The sequence below is a fragment of the Equus quagga genome, chromosome 1 (genome assembly GCF_021613505.1).
Source record: "Equus quagga isolate Etosha38 chromosome 1, UCLA_HA_Equagga_1.0, whole genome shotgun sequence".
Classification (NCBI taxonomy): Eukaryota; Metazoa; Chordata; class Mammalia; order Perissodactyla; family Equidae; genus Equus; species Equus quagga.
The window spans coordinates 157,481,943-157,509,811 of NC_060267.1; the positions used below are offsets into that span (position 1 = coordinate 157,481,943).

The window sequence follows — 27,869 nt, forward strand, 5'->3', positions numbered from 1 at the left end:
ACTTCCTTGGTACTGATTGGTTGACATCTTTGGCTGCAAGGGAAAAACTATTTTTCATTTTAGCATTTAAAATCAGCTAACATTGAATAAGCATAACTTCATTTTCTGATTTTAATCTCCTCTGATTGCACTTCATAAATGACTAATGTGAGTCCTATTTTTTCCCATCACGTGTTGGAGAGGGGCAGGTTTGGTTGGGCATTGGCCACCTGCTGCTCCAAGTGTCTTCTCTGGAAGCCTGCTGAGGCAAGCCTTGTAATTTCTGCTGTAACGTCCTGGACAAAGTCTCTCATTAAAAATTAAATGCCTATAGACTTACATGGTAAAAGAATAAAAACATGCAGGGGAAAAAAAATCAACGTAAAATAGTGACTAGCTTGGCAAGAGAAAGGAGGGAGAAGAGATTGGGAGATAGATCATTAGTTTCGTTATGTTTTATTTCTTATAAAAAGAGAGATGAAGCAAATCTGAATGGTGGGTCCATGAGTGCCTGTAAAATTGTTCAACATTATATCAGTTCCACACACGCAACATAATGATTCAGTATTTGTAGACGTTGCAAAATGATCACCACAATAAGTCTAGTTAACATCCGTCACCATACATAGTTACAAAATTTTTTTCTTGTGATGAGAGCTTTTACGATTTACTCTCTTAGCAACTTTCAAATATGCAATAGAGTATATTTAATTGTAGTCACCATGCTGTACATTACATCCCTTGACTTATTTATTTTATAACCAGAAGTTTGTACCTTTTGACTCACTTCACCCATCTCTTCCACCTCCCCAACTCCTGCCTTTGGCAACCACCAATCCGTTCTCTGTTTCTTTGAGCTTGGGGTTCTCTTGTTGTTGTTGTTGTTGTTGTTTTAGATTCCACACGTAAGTGAAATCATATGGTATTTGTCTTTCTCTGTTTGACTTATTTCACTTAGCATCATGCCCCTGAGGTCCATCCATGTTGTCACAAATGGCAAGATTTCATTCTTTTTATGGCTGAATAATATTCCATTGTATATATATACCACGTCTTCTTTATGCATTCATCTATCAATGAACACTTGGGTTGTTTCCATACCTTGGCTATTGTAAATAATGCGGCAGTGAACATGGGAGTGCATATGTGAGGGGGTAATTTTGTTTTGTATACCGTTTGAATGTGTGCAATATTTCACAAATTAAAATTTAAATTAATTTTTTAATTCAGCAAATGCTCTTCATATAGGCAAAGTGATTTGAGCCCTTGAAATTCTTTACTCCACACATAACAATTTACTTAACATAATATATATGCTTCTGTCTTTGCATATGCCACTTCCTGTCTCTGCCCTCTTTACCTTTTCTGTTCCCCAGATAACTTCTCTTCACCTTGCCAGACTCAACTGTGGTATTGCATCCTCTTGGAAACCTTGTCTGACTCCCTGCGCCTAATTCATATCTGAGTTTGTAGGTCCTGCTCATCTCTCAAAGAACATAGTGCATATTTGTATCATGGCATGTATTACACTGTTGTGTAAATGTTGGTTTGTTTCTCTAACTTCCAGAACTATCACTTCTGGCTGCAGTCCTCCAGTGGGCACCGTTTTTACAGTGTCCAACCTGCACAATTGTATGGGGCAGTCCTGCCTTCTCCCCACCAGAGAGAGACCATCTTTATACCCCTAAGCAGAATACCTACCCTAGTTCAAGTGCTGGAATAGAAACACATTTACAGAGCAAAAGCTTGTTTAATGAATGAAAAAGGGACTCCATGAAGAATTCTCTTTGACAAGTGGTTCTCAAAGTGTGGCCCCTGGACCAGCAGTATCTACATCACCTGGCCACTTGTTAAAATGCAGATTTTCAGGCCCCACCTTAGATCTACTAAATCAGAAACTCTGAAAGTGGAACCCCGTAAATTGTCTAACAAGCCCTCCAGATGATTCTGATGCATGCTTAACTTTAAGAAATACTTAGCCTGATCAAAACTAAGATCGAAGATTTCATCTTACCTCAGTTGAGTCTAGAAGGGTGAAGAGAAGTTATATGGGGAACAGGAAGGGTAGAGCGGGCAGAGAGGAAGTAGCATATGCAAAGACTCAGAAGATGATGTGTGATTTGTCAGTAGATGGTTATGGATGGAGTAAAGAGTTCAGGCTGGCAGGACAAGAGAGCTGATGCTCAGGAGACAGATCATGGAAGTCTGTCTGAGGTGTTTGGATTTTAATCTGACAGCAGTAGGGAGCCATTTAAAAAATTTAAACGAAGTGGCAATTTGATCCAGTTTTATATTTTAGAAAGTGTCGTATGGCAAGGATGTGACAGATGGGGTGGAGGTGAGATTGGCCACCTTGGGCCAGGTACGCAGCTGTTCATTAGCCTAGGTGTAAAATAATGAGAGCTGAACTAAGGCAGTTCCAGCGGGAATGTAGAGGATTGGATGGAGTAAAAAATTATTACAAAAATATAATTGACAAAATATAAGAATTGATAGAATGTAGGAAGCAAGAGGGAAGCCGTTAAGGATGACTCTCAGATGTGTATCTTAGGCAATGGATGTGTGTTGGTGCCATTCACTGAACGAAGACACAAGGAGGAGGAGATTTGGGAGCTGGAATAGGGGCTGGAGAAAGTGAGATGTTTATAGAACATTCTTATGGAGGCAACAAATGCCCACAGATATATCCTAGGCTGGAAACTTCAGTTTGGATGGTATCTAAGTGTTAATCATTTATATATCATTAGAAACAGTGCTGCAGAAAATATACATAAATTCTGTCTTACTATTTAATTATTTCCATAAGAGATATTTCTAGAATAAGTCTGTTAATACATATAGCCAAATTATTTTACAAATTATTTTTATTCTTTCATTAACATTGTAGAAGAGGGACAATCTCATCACATCTTCACTGACATTATTTCATCTTTACAAATTGGATATCCCAATAGTGAGGTTGCTCCGATGGATGGATACTATCTTGATTACTTGTAAGGTTGGACATCTTTCACTTTTTGTTGACCTTTATCCAAAGCTTATTCATTAATGTCATTCGCCCACTTTCTGTAGGATATTGATTTTTTTAACTGATTTTCAAGAACTCTTTTCCTCTATTAAGGATATTGTCTCTTTGCCCATCTCATGCTTTGCAAATATGGTTTTCCAATTTCTCATCTGTCTTTGCTCTGGCAGTAGGTGGCTGTGCCCTCTGCCTGGAACACCTTCAGGTATCCCCCGAGATACCTAGTGGACTCACTCCCTCCCCTCCTTGCAAGTCTTTATTCAAATCTTCTCTCTCACTGAGCTCTACCCTGACCATCCTATTTAATATTCAACCTCCAACAAGCACAGCCATTGGCACTTCTGATCTCCTCTCTTGGCTCTACTTTTCTTTTTCCCATAGAATTTTTCACCTTTTCATGTACAATATAATTTATTTATTTGTTAATTGTCAGTCTCTAGCCACTAGACTGTAGTCTTCTTGATAGCAAAGACATATGGACCTTTGTCATTTTGTATGTGTATATATATATATATCCCAAACACCTAGAACAACGCCTGGCACATAGTAGATACTTAATATCTGTTAAATGAATATTGATTGCTTTTCTATTTTTATCTATTGTCCTACAGTTTTAAATTTTAACTCATATAAATTTAGCAGTCTTCCCTTTGCAATTTCTTCCTTTATTTTCATGCTTAAATATTTTCCCCATGTAGAGATCAATTAAACATTCAGCTGTATTGATTTATTTTTTTTCTTTCACTCTCCTCCCTCCCCCACTTTGCCTCTGGTAACCTCCAGTTTATTCTCTGTGTCTACGTGTTTGTTTGTTTGTTCTTATTATTTTTATCTTCCACATATGAGTGAAATCATACAGTATTTGGCTTTTTTCCATCTGACTTATTTCGCTTAGCATAATGCCCTCAAAGTTCACCCATGTTGTCGCAAATGGCAAGATTTCATCTTTTTTATGGCTGAGTTGTATTCTGTTGGATACATGTACCACATCTTCTTTATCCATTCATCTGTTGATGGACACTTAGGTTGTTTCCAAGTCTTGGCTTTTGTGAATAATGATGCAATGAATACAGGGGTGCATAGATCTTTTCGAATTAGTGTTTTTGTGTTCTTTGGATAAATACCCAGAAGTGGAATAACTGAATCATATGGTAGTTCTATTCTTAATTTTTTAAGAAATCTCCATACTATTCTGCATAGTGGCTGTACCAGTTTGCATTCCCACCAGCAGTGTCTGAGGGATCCCTTTTCTCCACATCCTCTTCAACACGTTATTCCTTGTCTTTTTAATAATAGCCTCTGACAGGCATGAAGAAATATCTCATTGTAGTTTTGATTTGCATTTCCCTAATAATTAGTGATGTTTAACATCTTTTCATGTGCCTGTTTGCCATCTGTGTATCTTCTTTGGAAAAATGTCTGTTCAGATCCTTTGCCCATATTCTAGTTGAGTTTTTTGGTTTTTGTTGTTGTTGAGTTTATGAGTTCTTTATATATTTTGGCTATTAACCCCTTATCAGATATATGATTTGCAAATATTTTTCTCCTAATTATTAGGTTGTCTTTCCACTTTGCTGATGGTTTCCTTTGCTGCACAGAAGTTGTTAGTTTGGTGTAGTCCCATTTGTTTACTTTTTCTTTTGTTTTGCTTGCCTGGGGAGACATGATATTCAAAAAGATACTGCTAAGACTGATGTCCAAGAGCGTACTACCTATGTTTTCTTCTAGGAGTTTTATAGTTCAGGTCTTACATTCGAGTCTTGAATCCATTTTGAGTTGATTTTTGTGTGTGGTGTAAGAAAATAGTCTACTTTCATTTTTTTGTGTGTTGCTTGTCTAGTTTTCCCAACACCATTTATTGAAGAGACTTTCCTTTCTCCATTGTATGTTCTTGGCTCCTTTGTCAAAAATTAACTGTCCATAGATGTCTAGATTTATTTCTGGGCTTTTGATTCCGTTCCATTGATCCATGTCTATTTTTGTGCCAGGACCATGCTGTTTTGATTACTATAGCTTTGTAGTATATTTTGAATTCCAAAATTCAAAGGTGATACCTTCAGCTTTGTTCTTTTTACTCAAGATTGCTCTGGCTATTTGGAGTCTCTCTTGTTCCATATGAATTTTAGAACTCTTTCTCTATTTTTGTGAAAAATGTCATTGGCACTTTGATAGAGATTGCTTTGAATCTTTAGATTGCTGTAGGAAGTATGCATATTTTAACTATGTTAATTCTTCCAATCCACAAGCACAGAATATCCTTCCATTTCTTTGTATTTCCTTCGATTTCTTTCAATAATGTTTTATAGTTTTCAGTGTACAAGTCTTTCTCCTCTTTGGTTAAATTTATTCCTAAGTGTTTTATTCTTTTTGTTGCAGTTGCAAATGAGATTGTATTCTTGATTTCTCTTTCGGCTATTTTGTTGTTAGAGTATAGAAACACAACTGATTTTATATGTTGATTTTGTATCCTTCAAATTTACTGTATTCATTTATTACTTTCATTGTTTTTTGTTGGATTCTTTAGGATTTTCTATGTATAAAATCATGTCATCTGCAAATAGTGACAGTTTTACTTCTTCCTTTCCAATTTGGATCCCTTTTATTTCTTTTTCTTGCCTGATTGCTCTGGCTAGGACTTCCAATACTATGTTAAATAAGAGTGGTGACAGTGGGCTTCCTTGTCTGTTCCTGTTCTTAGAGGGATAGCTTTCAGTTTTTCTCCATTGAGAATGATATTAGCTGGTGGGTTTGTCTTATGCGACCTTTATTATGTTGAGATACTTTCCTTCTATACCCATTTTATTCAGGGTTTTTATCATAAATGAATGCTGTATATTGTTTAATGCTTTCTCTGCATCTAATGAGATGATCATGTGATTTTTATTCTTCATTTTCTTAATGCAGTGTATCACATTCATTGATTTGCAGGTGTTGAACCATCCCTGCGTCCCTAGAATGAATCCTACTTGATCATGGTGTACGATCCTTTTAATGTATTCTTGTATTTGATTTTCTAATATCTTGTTGAGGATTTTTTCATCTATGCTCATCAGTGATATTGACCTGTAATTTTCCTTTGTTGTGTTATCGTTGTCTGGTTTTGGTATCAGGATAATGTGGGCCTCATAGGATGAGTTAGGAAGCATCCCCTTCTCTTTAATTTTTTGGAAGTGTTTGAAAAGGATAGGTGCTACGTCTTCTTTGAAGGTTTGGTAGAATTCACTGGGAAAGCCATCTGGTCCTGGACTTTTGTTTTTGGGAGGTTTTTGATTATTGTTTCAATCTTCTTACTAGCGATCATTCTATTCAGATTCTTTATCTCTTCTTGATTCAGTTTTGGAAGGTTGTATAATTCTAAGAATTTACCCATTTCTTCTAGATTATCTAATTTGTTGGCATATAACTTTTCATAGTATTCTTTTATAATCCTTTGTATTTCTGTGGTATTCATTGTCATTCCTCCTCTTTCATTTCTGATTTTATTTATTTGAGCCTTTTCTCTTTTTTTCTTGGTGACTCTAGCTGAAGGTTTGTCAATTTTGTTTATCTTTTCAAAGAATCAGGCCTTAGTTTCATTGATCTTTTCTATTGTCTTTTTATTTTCTATTTCATTTGTTTCTGCTCTTATGTTTATTATTTCCTTCCTTCTATTAATTTTGGTCTTTACTTCTTCTTTTTCTAGTTCCTTTAGGTGTGTTGTTGGAATCTTTATTTGTAATTTTTCTTGTTTCTTGAGGTAAGCCTGTATTTCTATAAACTTCTGTCTTAGTACTGTTTTTGATACATCCTATAGGTTTTGGTATGTCATATTTTCATTTTCATTTGTCTTCAGGTATTTTTTTATTTCACCTTGATTTCTTCATTGACCCAATTGTTGTTCAGCTGTATTTTCTTGAGTTTTAAGTTTCCTTAAAATAATTGCTCTTTAAACCATTTGGCATTCACTAGAGTGTATAGTGTGAGATGGGGCTCTAACTAGGTATTTTCTCCAAATCATCAATTTCATTTCATTTTTTTTTTAAACTGCTTCATCCCTCTATCATTAGTTTATAAGTCTATCTTTTAAAAATCCTATATTAAATTCATAGAGTAGGGTCTGAGTAGAACCTAGACTAGCTCAATAGAAACTAGAATGTTCCATCTACTGATGAATGTTTTAAACCTTTGCCATTAGGATTTGCTAACAGTTTTATAGCAAGTCTTTGGTTGAACTAGCAGCAGAATTCAAATTTTTTAATGCCTGAATACATCCATTTGAGTTAGGAGAATGAGGGAGGTCCTTCAGCATTTACTTGGATGAACAAAATAGTTCATCAAAATATGTTTATCTCTTTCATAAAATGGTCAAATTACCTAGTTTATTTTAAACACAAGTTTTTGCAATTGTTGATTTCTGTGCTGTGTTGACTTGTTTCATGAATACCCTCAATAGCAACCATTTGAGAAGACCACATTGATTACATAGCTTTTTCTTGAAATGTGAAGAGATCATGCCAAGGCACAATAATTTCTGGTTTTGGATTATGCTTCCTGTTAATAATAGATGGAACAGCCAGTTACCAGCACCTGTTGGGCAAATATATTGTCAAGTAAATATTTATTAAGCTTTTCTCTGTGCAAAACATCATGCTTTGCCAATGGGAGGTGCAAAAAGTACAGCCAATTATACTTCCCCAAAGAAACTTAAACTTAGTTGGGGAGTCAGGATGCATACTCAGGAAAAGGCACACAGTAATGTTAGTTATTTGTTATTATTTATGTTTCTGGCGGAAGGAATGGGTCAGATTACATAGTCAAGATATTAAGAAGAGGAATAGAGGGTGATGGTTGCAGTAACCTATGAAACCGTTACTGAAGGGGTTAGAATTTGAATCAGGCTTAGAAAAATAAGGAGAATTTGACTTTTATAGAAGAGGAGAAAAGGAGGGGAAATTTAATAGTCCCAAAATCTATTTCCAAAGTTTAGCAGTTGTTTTATTTTTCATGTTTTCATTGTTGTTGTTACAGGCAATGAGTAGTTTCATTTTTTAGATAATTGCTGTATTATGGTTTAATACATGTCTGAACAGCTTTTATTTCTACTTTAAACATTTGATACACTAACACAGCTTTGAAGTTGAAATTAATCAATGAGGAAAATCCAGCAAGGATGGTTATATTTAGACTGATCATCAAAAGACAGCAGTAAACATGCTCCTTGATCTTTTAAAACCGTTTGCAATGAATTGAAGGTGGACCAATCACTTCTTTCACTGCTCTTTTCTTCCTTTGAGAGGAAGCATTTGTTATGGCAGGTATCATGCCAGCCATTAGTCATCAATGTTAACAGGGTCGGAGGGAGCAGAGATGAGCTGCTTATTCCACATAATCTAGAGACCAAGATTTAGTAATGAGCATAACCTTTTTCTCCCAGCAAATCATTTATAACAGTGATTCATAAGTAGCAGAATTCACCTGATAGACCATATATTTGCTTTCTTTCTCTTTTACTCCTTCTTATTGTCTGAAAGGGGATCAAAGACAGCCAGAAGCAGGAAGCAGGAGCTTAATCCACAGTCTGAAGACACAGACCATGGCTAGATAGGAGGAGCCTGTTGCAGTTATCCATTTTATTCATTTTACCTAGATGTTCCCATTTAATCCAAAATATTATCAAATATATTTTACATTTCCATTTTAATCAGAATTAATACAAATTTTGCAGCAGAGTAGACACAGCATTGGAATATGCCTATTGTAAGAGCATTTACCTACTTGATTTTCTGATAATCAGGAGTAAGAGACAGTCCAGTATATCCCAGTTGGCAACCAACATAGTACACAGACCTTCAGTTTTCTAGTTTAAGCTTGGCTTCACTTTATTTGTATCTTGGATTTGTGAACTACTAATTATGGCTGTTCTGCTAAATGATATGGTTCGTATTTTTCTTTAATTTGTTGTTAATGAAAAGCAACTGTTTTGCCATTAAAATTCAAAGAGAGTAGAATTTGAAGGTAAAAAGTTAATATATATTCAGTTTTCTGTATATGTATTATATTTCACAATAAAAAAGAGCTTCCGACAGAAGAAGTAACTCTAATAAGATCGGCCAATGATATCTAGTAACAATTAGCCACAGAATTCCTCCAAGGAAGCAACTGTGTTTATTTGGGGAAATGCCTTGACCAGTGTACTCAGAGGTAGAAAATTTCCAAGAGATCTGGGTGACCGGGGAACTATTTTGCTGGAGACGAGGAGAGTTCTGGTCATTATTGCAGAGGGAGAGGGAGAAAGAGAGGGAAAGAGAATGAATTAATGAATGAATGAACAAGAGTAGACAAAGTGCCAGAGAGATGACAAAAGGCTATGAAGTTAGTGAAGTGACTCCTCTCTATGACCCCCCAGATCCTCAGTAAAGAAGCTGAAACACTTATGCCAGTAGATCTTTTGTAGAAAGGACCTACCTACCTTTGACTTAGGTCAACATAGGGTGAAACTGAAGCAGGTCAGCCGCCCACAGGAGTGGTATCTGAGGTATTGGCTGAAGGGATTATAGAAATTTGTCAGAATGGGGGTTCAGGCCAAGGTGGAAGGTGGTGGGGGATCTTTTATCAACAGATGTTGCATACTATAATGTTTCAAGTAGTGCATCTCAAGTTTTAGTAATCATACAACCACCTGAGAATCTTGTTAAAAACACTGATTCTAAATCAAGAGATCTAGGGCAGAGTCTGAGATTCTGTGTATTCCTAACAAAGCTCCTGAGTGAGGCCTATGATGCTGGGTCAACAAACCACACTTTGTGTAGCAAAGCGGCTCCAGGACCAGATTTCCCAGGTTCAAATCCTAGTTTTGTCACATCTTCTCTACACAACTGTGAGGAATTTATAACTTGCCTTTGCTTGTTTTCTCAGCCATAAAGTGGAGCTAATACCTCCTAGGGTTCCTATGAAGATTAAATGAATTAATATACGTAAAATGCTTAGAATCGTGTGTGCCTGGCACATAGATGAGTGATGTAAGTGTTAGCAGTAGCTACTATCATTATTATTATTATTACTTACTTGGAAATAAAGGAACCAATCCTAGGAAAAGTTAAGAATTTCTTAAGACTCAGTCTGTTGCAGCAGTGAGAGCTTGAACTTTGATGTGAGACACAGACGGGTTCAACTCTCCCCTTCATGTCCTTGACCGTTCACTCCTTTCTGCACTTGCAATAAATTGAATTCCTGAACTTGCTGAAAAGTTGCCTAGGCATGCATGGCTTATTTTTCCTCTAAACTTTTAGACTGCATAAGACTGCACCAGGTAATGCCTCTGTTCTGCACTGGACTTTATCGATATCTCTATTACAGGTCTATTATGTTGTAAATACTTAGTCAGGTGCCTCTCTCTCTCTCTCTCTCTCTCACACACACACACACACACACACAGGCACACACGCACACACGCCACTGAGCCTGGCTGGGGCAGAGGCTAGAATTATTCATCTTCTCACCCATCCCTCCTTCTGCCTTCCCTTTCCCTATCCTCACCCCCACCCCCCATGCCAACACCTGGCACAGTATTTGGCACATAGTATGTGAGTAACACTCAATTATTATGGCAAAAAATCATCTGCCTGTAGGCAAGAGAGGCAGAAACATCATACATAAAAAAGATCATATGTAAGCCTCATTTTGACTTCCACTCAGTCTACTTCACCATTTTTTTTAGAATTTACCTACACCAAGGAGCTGAATATCAGCATAAATACACGGTGGTACACATACTTACTTAGAATTAAAAAACAGTGGATGTGATGGAAGGATCTGTGAATTTTTGTCTTTGCTATGAATACAAATTATTTTTTTCATATTTATCAGATAGGGAACGAGAGAGAGATGTTCCACTTTAAGCAAACCTTACACGGGAACATTTGTATTTACAGAACAGATAAATTGAGTAGCAATTATTTATTTAGCAAAATTCTTCTTTACATGAGGATTCAAGATAGCTGCTTTATGTAGCAAGTTACGAAGAAGCTTAGATGTGTTTTACACCAAACATTATCAGAGACCCAGCTGGGATGTAAAAGGGGTTCATTTGTAGAGATATTCTAGGAACAAAGCAGTTAAATATACGTTTGAAAGAACTAGTATATAGTAACTTTGATCCACTGCAAGATTCTAAAGTGATTTGGTGATAGACTCTCAGACTTAATTTCTCAATCCTCCTATTAAGATAAATTTCTACAGCTCGTTCTATGACTTCCGGAGTATCCTAGCAGAGGTCTGAAGGAGTATCTGCCCTTGCTTATGTCAGTTATTGGTTTCTGGTCACACAGAATGATAGAATTCTGGAGATGGGAGATTTCCTAGAGATGATCTTTTTTACCACTCAAAATGTGGTTATGGCCAGTAACGTTGGCACCACCTGGGAGCTCGTTAGAAGCTCAGAATTCCAGGGCCCTCTCCAGATCTAGTAAGTCAGAATCTGCACTTTAACGAGATCCCCAGGGGATTCTTACACACGGTAAAATGGGAGAAGGTTGAGTCCATACTCAACGCCCTCGCACTCCACGTGGCTATCTGCATTGCATGATTGTTGTTGTTGCCACCCTAAGAACATTCAAAAATAAAACAGTGCTGTTAACAGCTCCAGTCTTGGCTTGGGGAACAGTTACCACTTTAAAGGGCAGAAATGCTGTTCCCCAGAAGCAAAGAGAAAACAGGATCCTAAAAAAATATGGTTCAGAGCTGTGGTTACCTGGGGCCTGAGTTTGTCAGAACAAGTCAACTTGGCAAGGAACATGAGAGTAACTTTATCTGTGGGCCACTTAATGCTCCTCCAAATGAATGGCATCATTTTATGGAATTCTGGGACACCAATAGGACTTCTTTTAAAAGTTTTAGAGGGAGTAGGAAGTGAAGTGAATGGGAGATAAATGGGCATGAACACAATGCTCATGAGAAATGTGTTTACGGCTAAATTCATTCATGGTTCTACCTCTGTACCAACCTGGAACTGACCTATTAAATAGTATCCAGACAGTGCTTGCATTGCAACGGCGGCAGGATGTTAGGAAGAAGAGACGGAGATAGAGGCTTTGATCTTTTCTAGAATAGATTAGATGCAGGGCTATAAAGTGAATGTGAGACTATACCCACATATTGTTCAGCTGTAGAAGATACAAGCTCCTATAACAAGAAATGTCTTTCGGTAGAATGTTCTAGATGAGTCAAAACCTTGATAATAACAATGGAAGAGAAAACAATTTACGATAATATTCCTTTGTACCCTGAGCAACTATACCCTGAAGCAATTAGCTTTCAGTTCAAAAGGAAAAGCTGAGGAGAGATTCTGCTGTGCCCAAGATCTGAAGACCCAAAGACAAAAGCTGCCTTCCTGGAGCTCCAGGCAACGACAGGAGCTTCGTTGCGTTGCTCTAAAAAACTTTATGCACTTTAATTACCCCTAGGAGGGGTCATAAGACGGAGGTGGAAGCTGGACCTGGCCCAAGACAAATACAATAAAATCTTTGTTATTCAGTGCATATAGATTAGATTAGCAACAACAAAAAAATGATACTTAACCTATTTCCCTCTTTTCCCAGGAACTTTTAAAAATCCTCAGAACCTATGGAAACTACGGTTTTGATTTGAAGATAAAAGGGTTCAACCTTCTAATGCTGGTTTATTTTCCTAAGTGATTAAGGGGACAAAGTGAAATTTATACTTATATGATTATTTCTCTCTAAATTGATAATTTTTTTTCTGCTTTATCTCCCCAAACCCCCCCTGTACACAGTTGTATATCTTAGTTGCATGTCCTTCTAGTTGTGGGATGTGGGATGCTGCCTCAATGTGGTCTCATGAGCGGTCCCATGTCCGCGCCCAGGATCCGAACCCTGGGCCGCCGCAGCAGAGTGCGCGAACTTAACCACTCGGCCACGGAGCCAGCCCCTCTAAATCAATATTTTACAAAAGTTCATTTTTTTTTCCAAACTCATCTCTAGTTTCTTACTTTAATGGACAGAGGGGAAAGGAAACCAGCAACTGGCCACTTGACCTTCCTGCAGCATAGCTAGCCCTCAAGTCCAGGTTGAAAATTCAAATGTCAGCGAAAGCTGGGGAGGTACCTTTAAAGTGAGCCACTTCTTAAGGAACTGAAAATTTGGACTTTTGAGCACAATCCACTGTTTTTTCAAATGTTGACTCATTTATTATTATTATTATTTTATTTAAGACTAGACTTAGCAGTCAGAACACTGATGAAGGGTGGATTAGGTCAACAAGATGCCAATTAAGTCTTCAGCCAAAACATCAGTGGTGATTCTTAGTGAGAAACTGTGTCCAGTGATGGGAGGGCTGGGATGCTGCTAGACTTTAGGATCTTCAGAACAAGGGACAGTCCTACACCCAGCAATTTGTCCTGCACCAAATGTTGTAACACCCAGTTGAGCAACACTGAAAGAGTAATGGGAATTCTCCAGGTGCCCATGTGGTGTGGTCAGGTTCAACTCAGGTTTGGGGCCAAAGGCCTGTTTGATAATGAAGGGAAAATGCATTTTCCTGGAGCATCTATTTCCTTTGATCAGGCAGGTGTGGCAGACACAGTAGGTTTCAGGGATTGGAGGTTTCTGATGGTCTTTGGCTTATCTCACATTTCGGCAAAGCTTTGCAAAAAGACTTTAGAAAAGACTTTATTTTCCTTCTTCTGGCTTTAGTATGCTTACATTCTTCAGAGAGTTTTAACTTCATCTCTAAAATAAAGTTTTCATACTTTATTTTTATGAAGTGGCTTTCAAACAGTGTGACCCCAAGGAGATGAACTGATTGAAGGTTTATGACTGAGAAAAGTTCTGTGTTGCAAAAATCCTGTAATAGAGAGTTCAGCTGAACTCTTTATTCACCCAGCCCCCAAAGGGTGTCATGCTACAGGGATGACCTCCTGGGAAGGGCACATCCTTGCTCTTACTTGTTTGAATGATTGAGTTAACCATAATGCTCTGTCCACAGCCATACTAGTTCAGCTGAGATGTTTGTTGGGTCTTGTTCAGTGGTGATCACTTTCCTTGAACCAAAGAGGGTGTGTATGATCCATTTTCTGAATTTCATATGAATGATGGAGTGTTTTGTCCCTTCCACTCATCTAGACTTCTGGTGATTGATCTATCTGTGTACACCCACGTAACCACCACTCAGAAGGAAATATAAAACATTTCCAGCATTCCAGAGGTTTTATCATGCCCCCCGCCTCAGAACCTAACCCTTCCCACAGGGGTTACCACTATTCTGACTTCCATCACCATTGATTTAGTCTTTTGCCTGTTCTTCAACTTCTTATATATAAAATTGCATAAGATGTACTCTTTTGTATTTGACACTTTTTGCTCAGTATAATGTCTGGGAGATTCACATACATTGTTGCATACATCAGTATTTCATTCTTTTTATTGCTAAGTCAGTGATTATGTAAATGTACTACAATTTGTTTATTTGTTCTCCTGTTGATAGACATTTGGATTTTTTCCAGTTTGGGGCTGTCTTTTGGTGAGCATAGGCATTTCTCTTGGATATATAGCTAGCAGTAGAAATATTAGTCACAGGGTAGGTGTATGTTTAACTTTATTAGGACTCCCAAACAGCTTTCCAAAGTGGTTGTATAAACTTACAGTGCAGTGTGTGAGAGTTGCTCCATATCCTCTCCAATACTTGGTAATGTCAGTCCTTTTAATTTTAGTCATTCTGATGGATATGTAGTGCTGTCTCATTGTGGCTTTAATATGCATTTTCACCTAAAATAAGTGAGTCATAAAAATTGTTGAAGTTCATGAAGAGACTTTTAAAGTCTTGCTTCAGGCTACTACACATGCAATATTATTAACCCTTTTCGGGAACCCTAACTATTTCTCCTTCCTCAGAGACGTGATGCCTAATTGTGTGATCATTCCCACTTTGTTAGATGTGAAAATTCCTCAGCCATATCCTTAGTGTGATATCCCCATAAAAAGAAATGTTTTATATTTCCTTCTGAGTGATATGGCCCTGATAGACGGTGCACAGGGGAGACCCAGCCTCACGGCTGTACGCACCTGGCAATGAGTTTGCCCCTACAGACACAGGGCAGCCTGCCTGTTCGATGAGTACATAATGAGCATTGATTGAGCCCCTACTTTATTCCAGGCACTGTGCTGAGCATTGAGGAAGCAACAGGGAGGTAGGCACAGTCCCTGTGTTGAAAGGCTCACAATCTGAGCATACTAGTGTAATGCAGGACGATAAGTGCTTTGAGAAATATCTATGTTCAGGGGGCTTTGAGGCCCAGAGCAAAGGTGCTTGGAGAGAGCAAGGAAGGTCCTCCCAGGAAGAGTGATAACCCAAGTGAGTGTTACAGGAAGCAGAGGGAGGGCATCCCAGTCAAGCCAGCTGCCATACAAAGGCATGGAGGGGAGCCTCAATCTTCCAGGATTGCCAGGACAGCTGGAGCATAAGGCTTGTGCAGGAGGGCACTGACAAGAGATATAGCCAGGATATCTGCAGGGCTAGATCGTGCAGTGAAAATATATTTCAATTATAATTTCCAAATATAGTGAAAATATATTTCACTTAGGTGGAAATATCTTTTGCAGAATTTCAGCCTAGAGAACCTCCTTCTTGGTTTACCTGCAAGCCAAAGCAATCAGGACTTCCCCCTGGCTGTTGTCTCTCAGCTTTGACTTCTACTCACCACTTCATGTTGAATTGCATGATGTTAGACTTCTTTCTAACTTCTCATCTAGACACAAACATATTTCCTATTAAAGAGTTTGAAACCAATGTGTACTTTCTCATTTATGATAGTCTAACAATTGTATTTTCTTAACAAGTTGTTTTCTTATATGCCTTCCAGACCCAACTCCTTAGCTCGTGCAATAGCCCTGCACGTGGCATAAGCCCACTTTTAGTTTTCTCATGGAATGGAGTTTTATTGTTGGTGTTAGCATCTGTCCTTTTGATTAGAGGAGTGAGGCAGACATTTACTTTCCTAATAAAGGATCTACTCATCTAAAGCAAGTCAGTTCTGATGATGTGTGAAAACTTCTCCCTCGAGCTCAGCCAAGGCAGCCTTCGGGTATCAGAATTGCTCTGTTACATTCACCAAACACTCATGTAGCATGTATCTCCTTGCATTTTCCAGGCAGTATTCTAACTACATTACACATAGCAACTCATCTAATCCTCACAACCATCCTAGAGTTGCACAACATTATTTCCATTTTATAGATGGGGAAACTGAGGCACCAAGAGGTTAAGTAATTTGCTCAAGTCACAGATGGGGTTTGAATTCACACATTCATTCTTCTAAAAACGTTACTGTGCTGCTTCTTCAAACTTGTGAAACATCCAGGAGAAATGCAGAGAAACAAACTTCATTCAGCAAACATTTATTAAGCAACTGCGTGATGGGTGAGTCAGCAACACCTTTGCCCCAGGAACTCTTAATCTATTTGAGGAGGGAGACAAAAATGTCTGCAATGTAGTGTTAATCCGAGGAGGAAAGTGACTAACTTTGCCTGAGGAAATAAGGGAGGGGTTTGGGCCTTAAAGACAGGCTCAGCCCTTTGAGAAATGGAGCCAACAGAAGGGCCAGTTCTCAGTTGTGATGAGGCAAGTGTTTGGGAGGTGTCAGTGTGCTTGGAATGGAAGGTGTTAAGGTGCGCTGTGGCAAATGTGAATGCGGGAGATAGCACTGGTGGAATGTGGTAGTCGGGGCTGGATTGGAGGGTCTTGTGTACTCACTAAAGCATAAGGCTTTATCTTGTCCCCAGTGGGAAGCCGTCAAGGATCGTTAAATAGAGGAGACAGGTGATCAACCATTTTTATGGCTATCATTCCAAGAGGAGATGAAAGTTAGCAGGGCAAGATATTTGGAATCTAGGAGTATGGGGTGGGTGGACGATAAAATAAAGAGTGTGAACTAGAACAGGCAGAAGGGAGACAGACAGGTGAGAGCAAGAGGGAGGAAAAGAGGAAGATAGAGACAGAGACAGAGAGAACAGAGTGATGTCTGCCCAAAGGAAGGAAGGGAGGGGTGGAAGGAGAAAAGAATGGAAGGAGTAAAGAAAAGAAAATATGCCAGTATCTTAAAAAAAAATCTCCTGGTAAAATGTTACTGGCACAATCCCCATATGATTGAGGCTTTTTCAAGTATTTGCTCAGCCAGCTTTTGTTTTGGTGGTTCACCAGCAGTTATTTTCATGGCCATAATAGCCCACTGAGATTACTTCGCTCTGAAGATAATTTGTCAGGCTTATGTAAGACTTCATTTAGGGGCCATTGCCTTGGCATGCGGACGGCCTCCAGACCTTGCACACCAGCAGCAACATGTTATCTGAAGAGTGCAATAAGGCAAATTAAATTCATTGCTAGGCACTCCAGCACCAAACAAGGGCTGCTATATGAGGCCTTTTCAGAATATTGCCTTTAAGAAAAAGGCCATTTGAAATTCAGCCTCACAAGCCTAAACCTTGATGGCTTCAAACCTAAGGAAACTTCAAAAATATGGGAATCAAAAGCTTTGTTTCAAGCCACATTACTCCTGTCCTCTGTGCTGGTTTTAAGCAGTGTAGTTAGCGGAGTGAACGATTTCTCTCTGCAATTATGATGATCAGGCTGGGTGGAAGCAAATTGGAGTTGGGAGGGGAGTAAAAGTCCTAATCATCACAAGGCCTGTAGACATGGATAAGGTAGCATGTCAGGTGTTAGCTGTCCAGGCAGCCTCCTGGTGTTATAGGAGTCTCGTTTCACTGAGGGGTTGGGTTACCACAAGCTTTGCTCATCTTCCTGCTGCAAGACTGGCTTCTGGTAGCAGGCCGGGCAGCATGGTGTGGAATCCCAGGTAGAGAGAACAGTCTGGAGTTGTGAGCTCTTTGTCTGGGGAGCGCGTTATGTGGCAAAATCCATACAGTCATGACGCCAGCCCAGCGTCAGTCAACACAGGCATCTAAGATGCATTTCAAGAGCGTGTAATTGGCATAACTCAGCCACATAAGTGCAAGACGTGGCTTTGGGTTCCAAGCAATTTATTTGCTTAGAAAGTCTTCATTCTACCTGCCTTGGAAGTAGAGTAAAAGCAGCTCGTGCTGAGGGTGTGGAGATGTCAGCAGGTCCTGAAAGCGGGTCGGACAGCAGGGTAAGTGTCAGACCACTCCTGTGATGCTCTCTGTGTGAATGCCAAAGGAGATGTTGTTACAATCAATGTGTGGGTCAAGACCAGTCCATATTCAGGGCGTGGGCTTCCAAGGGCCAACTTGCCTTAAAATTCTAATATATCACTGCTGAGGGTGAGATTGCACAAATGTACTTTTCCAGCATTTCTCATAGATCTTGAATTGGAGTTAAAAGACAAGGCAAAAAAAAATATAGCTCCTCGATTTCAAACTTTTTTTGGTGGGTGGCGGGGCGGGATGAGGATAATAAAGGGATATAGATTATAATGCTGTGTTTTTTAAACTTTAAAAGTTTTAAGATTTGTAAAAGAAAGATAAATTATCTTCTTATTCTTAAATAAAGTACTGAATGGAGACACGATGTAAATAGAAAATTGTAATGAGTTCCTAGTGCCATACTTTGAGTGACATTGAGTTTCCTCAAGTGTCATGCTTGAGGGAACAACCAGAGTGTGTTCCATAGAGGCTGAGGCTTTGGAGATGGTCCAGGTTACACAAGAAAAGTGGAAAGAACTGAGACTGTTCAGTATGGAGAAGAAAAGACTTAGGAAGTGATTATGGCTATTCTTAAGTAGAAGGACTGAAGTATGGAATAAGGAGACTATTTTTTCTATATTTCCCCAGGAAAGAAAAAATTTTTATCCTTTTGGGACAGGGAATAACTGTCCCCTTTGACAATCTGATTTAAAAAAAGAAAAAAAAAAAACTGTAGACTTACTCTCCAGAAAATGAATTTACATAAAAGCAAAACTGGCACAAATATCACAGATTCCATGGAACCTTGTGATGCCTATATAAAGAACTCCTATTTTAGATGGTAGGACTGACAATGAATGGAACTTTCAGGATTTATTGTTTAAAGACAAATTCTCAAGGAGTTTGGTAAGTGCTGCAATGGAACTGGGTTTTTCATGCGGGGATTCACTTCCCCATCACTAGGGCCTGAATGAATGGTTGCCTGAGCTTTAGACTCACCAAGACCTGGATCTGGATGCAGATGGTGCTGCTTCTAGCTGTGCATCCTTAGGCAAGTTATTTAATCCTGCTAAGTATCCATTCACTGCCCTGGGAAATGCAGGTAACATGCATCACAAGGTGGTTTGGATAATTCAATGACAAAGACTGTATAGAATGCCTGTCCCAGTACTAGAGTAGTAAAGAACAAAAATTAACTTTTCTAAGTAATTCTTGAAGATCATGAGTTGAAAGGAAGAGCAAGAAAAAGTCTAATTTCCGCCTCTGCATATGTTCTTCGTAATTATGTTCCTTTTTGACTGTGAGGGATATTATAGACAGCATTCCAGCTTTGTGTGGGAAGTTACAATAAATGTCTAACTCCAAATATGCACCAGATTTATATTTTTAAAAAAAACTTTTAAAATGAAGTGAAAGGTGATATTATGGTATCTTGAAGGTTTTTTTAAAAAGCATTCTAACCAAGGTGTGAATGAACATTGTAGAAAATGAAATGTGTTTTCAATCAGGAGAAATTTATCCTGAATTTCTGTTTAATAGAAGAGGAAATGAGGTTGCATTTTAAGGTAATACTTAATAACAGGCAAGAAAAGTAACTATGTATCAAGTGAAAAGGAATAATGCTAAATAATCGTAGAGTATATAATAGAAGTTAAATGCCTATCTTTAAGATTCTAGAAAGGAACATAGTTTTCAAAGCATTTTGGTAATGGGCTTTTTTAAGTGTCCCATTGGGGTATGCACTAGAGAATATGAACATTCAGTCCTGTGGGTGACAGGATATTCTTAGCAGCTGACGGCTGCAGGGAGCAGCTCCAGAGTATTTGCTGCAATGTGAATTGTATTTAATTCACCAACAGCATATGTGTGTGCAGTACTTACTACTTCTGCAGCTCTGTTCCAGGCATTGCTGGGTGTGAAAGGGGTCCCTCACCTTCAAGGAACATCAGCCAGGTTGGAAAACTTAGCACATACTCTTAAAAGGATGAATGATGCAGGCAATGACTTCCCACGTTGTTGAGAGGAAAGAGAGAAGGTTGTGGGTTGAAGTTGATGACAGCCTTCGTGGAGGAGGTGAGAACTGAGCAGGATCTTGAAAGTTAACAGGAGTTTCTGTCTTCCTACCTCAGTACATAGCAGCACCAATCCTCTAGTTGTTCAATTCAAAAGCCTGGAAATTATTCTTGCTTCCACTTTCCCTCACCCCCATATCCAAATTCTCAGCAACTTCTCCATCTTCTGTCTCCAAAATATATGTGAGTCTGCACACGCCCACCATCTCCATTGCCATCATCGTGGGTCAAGCCACCATCATCCCTCTGAAACGCTTCAATAGTCTATTAACAAGTCTCTTTCCACTTTTGTCCCATCCTCAAATCCATTTTCTCCAAAGCAGCTAGAGTTATGAAGTCACTGCCACAATTTAAACTCTTTAAATGTTTCCCATTGGGCTAAAAATAAAATTTTCGCTCCTCATCGTGGCCTACTGGGCCCTGTGGGACACAGCCCAGCCTCACTGATCTCACTGCCATTCTTCTCCCCTCAGCTCACCATGGTCGAGCCACACTGGCTTCCTATCCTATGATGCTTTCATCTTGTTAGATGTACCATAGAGAAAAAGAATGTGAAAATCCCTGAAGGCTATATCAGGATATCAGCTCTCAAAATTAAGAGGAGAGCTTGCTCTTATAATGATTCTGCCACACAAATGTGAGCATTTAAGTAGAAAATGTCAGCAGCATGGTTTGATTTCAAGGACCCCTGGAGAAGACTCATTTTGTACCTCTCAAAACTTATCTCCCTCACCAGCTTCATTAAATTCATTCTCAGGACAATATATTTTATTAAATTCCCATCAAGAAGTACAGTCAATATTTACTGTGTGCCATGTACTGTGCTAGGTACAGGAGCTATGATGCTACAAGAGGAAAAGACAGGGAGATCCTACCTTCTTAGTGCTTTCAGACTACTGGGGGACGCAGACAGTTACAACAGAAGATCATTACAATGAGGAGATTTACAAGATGCCATGAGAACACAAGGGTGGGGCGCTTACCCCTGACTTGGGTGGGAAGGTCGAGGAAAGCTTCCTAGGGGAAGTGCCATTTTAGCTGAGACCTGAAATAGTAGGATGTGGGGCAGAAGGCGGGGGTAACTATTCAAGTATTTTTGGCAGGGTAAACAGCACATGCAAAGGAGGGTATTAAGGGAGAGCATGACACTTTCATGGAAACCAGAAAAGTTCAAGATGGTTGCAACATAATGCGATGGTGGGGGCAGTGGAGAGAAGAGGAACAAGATATGAGAAGTAAGCAGTGGCCTGTGCATAGAAAGCCTTATAAGCCATCATAAGGTCTTTGGACCTAATAGTAGCAAGTGAAAGCTTTTTAAGCAGTGGGATGACATGGACTGATGTGTGATAGAGAGCGCACTTGGGATGGAGTATGAAGAGGGGGCAAGTCCAGAGGTTGGCAGATCAGTTGAAAGGCTATTCTATAATCCAGAAGAGAAATGTTGATGTGAACCAGAGGTAAAAAGGATTGATAGAAGTCCAGAAGAGAGATTTAGAAAGGATAATTCACAAGACTTAGAAATGGACTGGATAATACAGGGGTGAATGAGAAAAGAGCAAAAAGAGTAATTCTTACATTTCCACCATGGGCAACCTCTGAAAGGGTTCTATTTCTAAGATAGAGACTCAGGTGTAAAAGGAGGCTTAGGAGAAGATGGGGGGAAGTCATACCTGATAGTAAGATATCTGTCTTTTTTATCTGAAAACAAGTTTTCTTTGTAGCGTGGGCTCTGGAAATTCTAAAAAATAGATGGTTGAAAGAGTGGGTGAATGTCTATGAAAGAGATAAGAAAGTCCCTAAGAGAATCATTAACTCCTTAATTTTGCTTAAACCCTGGCCAAGATGCCAAGCAAGTTCTTCTGTCATTAATAAACAATATTAAAGAGAAGCATTGAGTCTACTAGGTAATAGCAAGGTCCTTTCCAACTCCATTATTATGTGGGACCTGATATTTACATTTTCCACAGTCATGATGTGTCCAGAATCTTATCTGCTTTGGATAAGGTGATTATAGCCCCTTGGGGAATAAAAGTGTTTCCTCATCCCAACTGGCTTCACATCCCTCTTCTGCCATACACAGGTCCTCATTTACATTCTGGATGAGTAAATGTCTGGACTGTGTGGTGTTTTATAAGCTTATGGACATGTATGTGAATGTGGGAGAGACAGACAGACACAGAGAAAGATGACAGTAGATATCTGCTTGAGACACCTCCCAATTAATTTAATTTCGGTGACATCATCCCACTTTAGTTGAAGTCTTCTGAAATGAGTAGCTCTTGTTTTACCTGTTATTTAAACACTTATTAAACAATGAGCCTCCATGAGAAAGTAAGTTCCTTTAGAGCATGGTTTCTCAACCTCCGCACTACTGATATTTTGGGCTGGATAATTCTTTGCTGTGGGGGGCTGTCCTGTGCATTGCAGGATGTTTAGCCGCAACCCTAACCTCAACCCACTAGATGCCAGTTGTGAACCCCCCACACCCAATCGTGACAATCAAACTTGTCTCTAGACACTGCCAAATGTCCACTAGGGGGACAAAATTGTCTCCAGTTGAGAATCATTGCTTCAGAGCAGTGACTCTCAAAACGTCTTGCTCAGACCAGGAGCATCAGCATCACCTGAAAACTCATCAGAAATACAAATTTTGTGGCCTCAACTGACACCTACTGAGAAAGAAACTCTAGAGGTGGGGCCGAGCAATCTGTTTAAGAAGCCCTCCAGGTGATTCGGAAGTACAGCAAGGTTTAAAAGCACTGCTCTAGAGCAAAAGAGTGGTCACTAAAGTTTCACAACAAATAGTTATTTATGTGAAAAAAGATTTTGAATACAGGAAGGTCTTCTCTCTTCCCTTTTCCTTTCCCATTCAGAAAAGGAAGTGAAAGTACATCATTTTATTTCTAAAAGGCAAAAATTCTTGATAAATAATGTCCTACCATGGAAAATTCTTATAGAGAGGCAACAATTTTTAAATCACATGAAAAGTCTGTCACTCTGAACAGAATTCTTTTTTCCTTAAGTCACAAAGATCAAACAGTAATAGCGTGATTGCATATCAGATTGACAAAGAGAGAGTTTCAATAAGCACATGGAAAACTTTCTGCAAGTAGAATAGAAATGTGATATAGTGCTTTCATTCAGGGTGGCAGCCCGTTCGTCTGCCCAGCGCTCAATAGCGGTTAGAAAGCACAGGCAGACGTCTGTGTAAGAGAAAGCTTTTCTTTGTTTTCTTCCTTAACTTCCTTTTTAACTTGTTTGCTCACTTGCCCCTTTTCCACCCAAAACAGCACTAAATAAGGGAGTGGAGTTTTCCGGTTTATTTAAACAGCAATTTTATAATGCAGCCCACAAATTATAAAAGTTCAGCTAAAAGTTCTATTCTTCAAATGTATTTTCAAATTCTGTGAGTTGCTAACAATTCAGTGATGTTGATGTCGTCCATGAAATGCCTATTGGGATCCCTGCACGTTAGATTGGATTCTGAAAATCATTTTATCAGAAAAGGAAATGACGGTCGACATCAATAATTATTTTTACTTTAGCGTACACATATGCCAAAATAAGGAAGATAAGTTTAGTAAAACTTTGTTCACAAATTTATTCATTTTTTTATGTATCGATTTGTTCAAAAAATAGTAATTGACTGTTGACTGTATACCAGTAAATAAGAAATATATATTCTCTGACCTCATGGAGCTTACCTTTTTTGTAAGCAGAGGAAAACAGACAGATAAAAACCCAATATTTTAAATTTTGGGTTGTACCCATTAGTGGGTTATGAGAACAATTTAGTGGGTCACAAACAGCTTTCATGATTGTTTCTTTAATGAACAAACTAGAATAGAAAGAAGAAACTAGATTTCATTCTACCATAATTCTTAAGTGTGTATTTCATCAAACTGTCATTTCAGCTGTGTATGTATGTAAGGGCGTGAATCAAAGTAAAACATTGCTCGTTATGAATTTTAAAAGTTTGAAAAATTACTGAAATTTTTTAAATATGGAAATTAATGAAATGATTTCAAATTATAATGCGTGCTATGAAAAGGCTAAGGGGCTAAGATGGAAAATAACAAAAAAGCGTCGAATGCAGGGAGGCAGAAGCAACTGTTAGCTGTGTGGTCAGAGATGGTATCTCTGATGAAGGAGCATTCTAGCTGTTCCCAGCCAAGGAGAGGGAGCCAGCAAGACAAAGGGAACAGCAAGTGCAAAGGTTCTATTTGGGGCCTGAGTACCTGGGGTGTGGCGACCTAAATGACAAAGAAAATTGACAGTTCATTTCCTTCCTCCTCAGGAAGGAAAATTGTAGAACTTTTGGTTGATAGCAACACACAAAACAAAAGGGAGGCATGAACCTATTCCATAAACATAGATAATTTTCACTTCAAAGACATGGAAAATCCCCAATTCAAGTAACTCATAGAAAGAAAATATACATTCAATTAAAATTCATCAAATATTTATTGAGTTTTTACCCCAGGGAAATAATTACCCTATGGTGAATTCATAGATGAATAAGAGTCTTAAGATGTAAGTGTAAGGTTGTAAGTACACATATACACAAAAGAGCAAAGGTTATAATTTACCTGTTAATGAAAGTCAGCCATTCTCCTTTTTAAGAAGACCTATTCCACATGCCTCAAATTTATTTTTCTCTATTTGGCTTTATAACAAAGATTTCATTCACTTCAGAATGGTTTCTGCCTAATTAGACTATCTGCTCTCTATTTCAAAAGATAGGGATGTTCTGTAGCCGATGGTGATTTCATATTCTGGGACCGCAAACAAGGCATTGCAAAGAGATTTATGACCTCTGTAGCAACCTAATCCTACACTCTAAGGTTCCCTAATTCTTTCATAGAACCCCAAATTCTAAAGCCAGCACTTTGATAGTAGGTATGCCTATATTTGTAATAAACTTACTATTGTTGTTATTAATATTATCATTATGTTTTAATGCACCCTATCTCCTTGCTATCTCACTCATCTGTTCTCAGCTTCTTTTACAGTCCTATCAAGCATCCTTTCTGCTACCTTCCTGAAAACGTACAGCCTACAACTTCTTCAAAACTCAGCTTCCCACTTTCTTTGCCAGGTGGGCAGAATTCACAGAAGAGGCAGCAATGGCAACAAAAGCTGTTTCAGTGGTGGCCAATAGGTACTCATAGTCCAACCTGACTACAGTGAACAGTGGAAACTCAGGCCATTGGCAAGTGGTCTGGAAACTCTGGAGACAATATTTTATACTTTAGCTCAAGACAACTAAATCCAGTAAAAACTTTGAGCGTAGCCAGAGCAAAGTCACAGGGAAATTCTTGAAGGATCCTTTAAGCAAAAGTTTGGGGGCGTAGCAATTTGCAATTGTATCAAGAGCCCACCAAAGGCTCATACTCCTTGAAGCAGTAATTTGAGAATCTTCTACAATGCTTCTGAAATTTTTTCCTAAAGAAATAACCCAGAATTCAGAAATAGATTTTGGCACAGAAATGTTATTGGTGGCATTAATTTGTATTTGAAAATGAACCAAGTATCTTTCAATAGGAGAATGTTAAGTATATAATCTTATATCTATATAGTGGGCCATTTAAAGTCATTAAAAGTGCCATTTATGAAAAGATTATAGCATAGCAGAGTGGTTAGGTTATAATGTTGGGTAGAAAAGGATAAAAATTGGAATTCATGATATAATTTCAACTATATATAAAACAGATGCATAGAAAAACTAGAAAGGAAATAAAAATTGAGAGATCTGGATAGTTACATTACCAGTCATTTTTTTACTATGCTTTTCCGTATTTTTAATTTTTTCTACAATGAGCATGTATTCCTTTTATGTTCTAAACAAATCAACTTTAGCTCAGACATTATCGTGTTTTTCTCTTCGGTGAACGTAAAGATAGTTCATGGTTTCGAATACTATCTGAAATATGTATGTGCATGTGGCACTGTGTAAGATATTAAAATTTGCTTGCCAACATTAATGAGTATACACTTGTTTAGTTTAATCACAAATTATTGCCAAGTAATAAAGCAAAATTAGTATTTTATAATTTATTGTTGGTTATATTTATAAAAACAATCAAGAACTATCATAGGAGATTTCCATTCTTTATTATGAGGAAAAAGAGAGTGATGTGTAATCAGGGTTTGCTTTAAAAATATGATCTTTTTTAGAACCGGATATGATAGAGTAATTAATTGGCTCATAGCAAATAATGTGCTACCCTTAATTGATTACTAAATCTTGTCAAACTTGTAATTGATTAATAAATTTTGTTAATTAAGAAAGTAAAGGGAAAACTATTTGCATGCAGATAGACTTTTAGCTCTCGTTAGAAGTGTCACCAGCACCCAAAGCTCTACACAGTGACAAGTTACAAGGATGTATGTTTATGATCTCCAGGGTTAGAGTAACATGCCTATTTGAGGACTGCAGGCAATAGCCTGGAAGCAGAGAGTTTAAGCCTAACACTTTCTTTCTTCACTCGGTTGTCACACCATTTACTGTGCCTTAGAAAAAATGAAACCAGCTCTCCTGATCACCTTGAAAATTTGGTGAGACAGCCGCCTCCGTCCCTAGAGGCCAACTTAGTCAGCTCTGAGCAGACAACCATTAAGAAAACTTATGCTCGTCTGTTTTGGAGAATTTTTCCCTTGTTCCTCAGCCCTGTTTATAATTTCTGCTCTCAGGGAGTCTATATTTATGACAACCCAATCATCTTGGCCTGTGCACTGCGTCTCGCTGTGAGGAACCAGAGCCTTCTCTGGAAGGCAGCTTTATAGAGAAGACCACACTGTTGACAGATCTGCGCCTCCTCCCTGTGGGTGGTCGGAGGCAGAGAAATCTGAGCTTTCCAGGGCAGGCCTGTCATGTGCCAGGAAATTTAGATTCAGGGAGCTGTTATCTATTAAAGTTATACATCTCCCAAAAACCAGAATTACAGGTAACTAATATTCCTTCTGCATGCCAAAGAAAACCCCAAACCCTTAATCCCCACATGACTGGGCTATTAATATTAAAATAGTTTCTTTTATATAGTGTGTGTAACGATTTGTTAGTCTCTGGGCCAATGTAGTGAAAACATCATTGAAGGGCTTTAACTTGGAAGCACATCTAAATGAACAAGGGAGGAAGTATTTTATCTGTTGCAAAAGACTCTTTCTGAAGGTGTTGGTCCATCAGAGAAGATGATAGACTCAGATTTCTTGGGAGCCAACTTGGTCTTAGAAAAAAATCCTAAGAGGTTTAGTAGAAAGAGTCAAAGAAGGATTAGAACAAGATCAACCTGATTTTGGATCCTGCATAGAATTGGATGTCCTTGGGCAAGTTCTCAAACTTTTCTGACCCTTTTTTTCCTCACTTAAAAAACAGAGCTCATAATAAATACTTTTCACAGTAGATATAGGGGGAAATGATAAAATGGATGTGAAATGCCTGGCTTTCATGGTGTGCATGTCACATACTTCTTTATCTCGTTATAAAAGCCTATTAAAATGCTTTCAGCCCTTTGTAACCTGTTTGCCCTTACAAGGAAAATGTACTTCTCATTAGGTACTTAGAATGCAACATGCAAATACTCATGTCTAACTTAATTTGGGATCAATTACCACCTATTATTTCTGCCAATACATAAACAGATA

The 27,869-nt window shown here is 38.5% G+C and overlaps 1 protein-coding gene across 10 annotated transcripts in view; it reads left to right on the forward strand.

The window, feature by feature from the left end:
• THRB (thyroid hormone receptor beta) overlaps nucleotides 1-27,869 on the forward strand; it is a 359,714-nt gene that overhangs the window by 150,681 nt on the left and 181,164 nt on the right. Inside the window, exon 1 of one of the 10 annotated variants that reach the window (XM_046668102.1) lies at nucleotides 18,064-18,140. The exons of the other annotated variants lie outside the window; for them this stretch is intronic. The gene's annotated coding sequence lies outside the window, so the exon portion shown is untranslated. Of the gene's footprint in view, nucleotides 1-18,063; nucleotides 18,141-27,869 lie in introns of those variants that run through there. 10 annotated transcript variants of the gene reach the window in all.